The following is a 3,960-nucleotide window of genomic DNA, read 5'->3' as shown; positions in this document are numbered from 1 at the left end:
CACCCTCTCCCTCCCTCAGATCTCGATCCACCGCCGCCCACCATCGACAACCCTCACCATAGACGAGATCGAGCTCCTCCCTCCCCCCCGTTCTCCCCTAGCCTTATCCACTCTGAGCCAACCAACCACTCCGTCCTTGGGATTTTGCCGCGCAGCGCCTCGTCTCGCCGGCCCGGCGACCATAGGCAGGTAGTCCACGGCCAGGATGGCGGCGTGCCCCGCCACGACCACGTACGCGCACGACACTCCGCGCCTCCCCTCCCTCTCCCGCGGTTCCTAACATATTGCTCCTCTCCTCTCCTTGGGTGACATGCAGGGCTCGCGTGGGAGCAGCGCACGGCGGAGGCCTCTGGAGGAGAAGCGGGAGTAGCCCGACCGTCCTCGCGCGCCCGACCCATGGCAGGAGCACCACGGCGCGCGCCTCGGAGCTACAACATCTCCTTCGACGACTTCGTCTTCGGCATCCTGCCGGCCACGCTCGTCGGCGTCGGCATCCTGGCGACTTCCTGTAATCCAGTTCGGCAATGCATGCTGGGTACTTTACTGCCTCGAGCACGGCATCCTGGTTCGTCATACCCCATCTCATCCCATCTCTCGCCCCTTTCGATGTCAGATCTTCTCTGGTCTGGAATATTTAGGCTGTAATTGATGCGCAATTTGAACCGTGATCGGATTACTGGATTACCTTCCCGTGTAGGTCTAATTGTTTCCCCCCCGAGAATGCGGCAATTAGTCTTCGATCTGTGCGACCCTTCTGAATTTATCAGGAACATGAACTGTTCGTAGTTCCTAATTTAAGCATGTGATCTGTGATTTCTAGCCATTTCGTTTTGTAGTTTAGATCTGATAAGCAATTGCAGTACGAGGATCGTGCTTTTCATGAGACATGGGTGCACTACTGTACTAGTATAGTTGCCACTTGTGTGAAATCTCAGATCTAGTTAGGCCATTATCATGCTTTACATAGTCATTTAGTGGTCCAATGTTGCATTGCATCTACGGACTTGCATTATTGACGAGGGTGTATTTGGTTTGGGGCTCCATTGAAAAGGGAAGCATAAATATTCTGTCTGCCACCAAATTCTTTGTGGCTTTCTGTACTACAAACATAGGACTGGGATGTTATTGGTGTGAGCAATCAGAAGGAAGCAATAAAACATGCTGTCTTGTGTACATTTCACCATCCGCCAATCATTTTTTTATATCATCATCTTATTACCGTGACCAAAACTTACTCTTGTTCTTGCCCTTGCAGATCGAGGATATTGTCTGAGTGGCCAGGCGAGCCTGCTACAGAGCTTTGCCCATGGAGGCAACTGCGTGATCGAAATTAGTTTCAGTTTTGCTAGGATGTGTCATTATGAATCTGATACAGTGTGAAGTATGTGTTACATCTACTCCTGCATACATGAAACTGCATGTGTATAGATAAATTTCTCTTGATCTGTAGCGCATTTGCGCCTTGGCATAGCATTTTTCTTTCCATAGAACTGAATGCCGTGGATAGAACTGTTCAGGCAGTCTGTCTTAGTAGTAGCTACTGAAAACTGACTTGCACTGCTTCATGGAAATCTCTCACGGTCACAGTGAAGAACTCTACTTGTACAGCCAAAATTGATTCAAATCCTACGTATCTAGAACTGCATCTTCACATTCTTTAGTGCAGCCATGTAGTAGCACTGTAGTAACCTTCTAGATCAGTTCATTTAGCGATTTTTTCCGGGAGTTCATCTTGTAATCTATTTAGATCATGAAGTTTCTAGGACAGTTGCCTGACTGCTTGTGTGATAGGCATCACCTTTCGTGTATGAAAGAAACAAGCCGATCCGGTTCCTTTGGTTGAACAGGATGTTCTTGGGTAGTGTGAGCAAGTACTGCATCAACAGCCTGGGCTGCCCCGTCTCGTGATCAAGGGCGCCTGACCCATCCTCGACCAAACAAACATTCCTCATTGTATTCCACACCGTGATTCTTGAGGTTTCTATTGTGTTGTACATACGTACTCCTGTGCAAATTCATTGCACACTTCCAAGAGTACTATATGGCTTATGTTAGTATCATTCATGTGTTTGTTAGTGCTTGGTTGGATGAGTCTGGATTTGTGCGCCTCCGATCTGATGCGTTTGTGCGTGCGTGTGTTGAGCAGTGACCTCAGATCTGGTGAAGGGCGCCAAGGAGAAGCAGCTGAAGGTCAAGGGCCCAGTCAGGATGCTGCTCAACATCACCACCAGGAAGTTCCCCTGTGGTGAAGGTAGCCACCTCCCTCTCTTTGCCCTTCTGCCCGATCCCATTTGCTTAGTAGCTCTGCATTGTATCTGGTCCTTACATGCTCACAGTAGCTCAATGGTGATGTGGGTCACTATGTTTTTTTGGATAGCTGACTGTTTAGACCGCTGCGACCTTTCCGTGACGATGATGATGTTGTGCTTGGCAGAGGATGTGAAACATTTAGACCGCTGCGGCCTTTCCGGTCTTTGATGATCTAAAATTGAGCTTTTTAAAACTGATGCTTAGCATGCCATCAACGTTTTTTTGTTCCTCATCTAGAGATGCAGCTCCGTGTGTTGGTGTGATATAATGTAGAGGAGTTGCATGTGAATCGTTTGTCAGCTGAGCATATCATGTTACAAGGAGATGCTACTGAGATTTTACGTCGTTGAAGTATCTTAAACCGAGCTTTTTAAAACTGATGCTTGGTTGATCTAGTTCTAGTATATTAGTTGGGTGAGAGTCTGTTGTTGATGGTGTTGTGTTGGCATTTCTTTTTACATCGTTGAAGAATAAAAAGGATAAGCATTTCTCCAGCAAATTCTGAAGTAGTTGCTGCTGTGTAGTCATCGGCTGGACCTATGCATTTCATCGTAAGTCAGATATTGCTTGGACTATACTTCTGAATAGAATTGAAACATTTCTCTTTCATTTATTTGTCTTCAATGCTTTGGATCAAACAACTCTCTTGAACACATGTTTGTTAGTGTGGTGATGGTTAAACAACTACAGTTGATCGGTGTTTTTTGCATTTTTGGATTTCTCAACCTTGGATATTTTACCAAAAATAAACCCTTAGATTCGTTTCCATTCCTTTGATCATAATTTGTTGTGGTTGCTAAGTATTTTTTAGCAGTAATAAAAACCTGGCTCTTTCATGTTGCAACCCAACAGGAGCACCCCTGTTTGTCTGCGTAATACACATATTTGCTCTGCTGCTCTTAGTTTTAACTAGCCAACGCAAGGATGACGACAACCATCGTTGTTAGATTTGTTACCCATGTTGAAGTGTAGAACAACAACAGGTTAAAACGTTTTATTTTCCCTATGCAATTCTGTTGTTTTATTTGCCATTTATAGTATTGTACAAACTGATGCATTCCTAGCATAAACAAATTATTCTGTAAGATTTGTAAACTAATGCAAACTCAGCAGCAGCAACTGTATACTTCAGCAGCAGCAGTATACTTCAGGAAGTTCTGTTCATTATACTAATGCCTCAGCAGTAGTATACTATATTAGTTGTTGTTCCTGTTATCCATACTTCATTATTCTGTTATCCATACACTACTGGAAACAGAGAATTTGCCATCAGTCAGTTCTTTGCCATCTGCTAGCAGATGGCAAAGAACGTCTTTGCCATCTGCTTACAAAAAATAGATGGCAAAGAAATGACAGATGGCAAAGAACCTGATTGTCATCCGTCAGTTCTTTGCCATCTGCCAGCGGATGGCAAAGAATCTTTTCCGTCTGCTGGCAGATGGCAAAGAAGTGGGTGGGCCCAGTGGGTAACGGCGCTGTAACGGCCCACTAGCCCCACCTCTTTGCCATCTGCCAGCTGAAGGCAAACATTCTTTGCCATCAGCTGGCTGATGGCAAAGAGGTGGGGATTTGCCATTCGCTAGCTGATGGCAAAGAAGTGGGTTTTTGCCATCCGCTGGCTGATGGCAAAGAGGTGGGACTATCTCCTCT

General features: G+C 45.8%; 2 pseudogenes; both read left to right on the top strand.

Annotated features, from left to right (window-relative positions):
- Positions 1 to 2,428: 2,428 nt before the first annotated feature.
- On the top strand, positions 2,429 to 2,513 carry LOC119295927 (annotated as a pseudogene).
- Positions 2,514 to 2,612: 99 nt separating this feature from the next.
- LOC119295920 lies at positions 2,613 to 2,696 on the top strand (annotated as a pseudogene).
- The last annotated feature ends 1,264 nt before the right edge of the window (positions 2,697 to 3,960 follow it).

The sequence above is a fragment of the Triticum dicoccoides genome, chromosome 1A (genome assembly GCF_002162155.2).
Source record: "Triticum dicoccoides isolate Atlit2015 ecotype Zavitan chromosome 1A, WEW_v2.0, whole genome shotgun sequence".
NCBI classification, from domain to species: domain Eukaryota; kingdom Viridiplantae; phylum Streptophyta; class Magnoliopsida; order Poales; family Poaceae; genus Triticum; species Triticum dicoccoides.
Note: the sequence above shows the minus strand (reverse complement) of the source record. Positions and strands in the feature narration are given on the sequence as shown.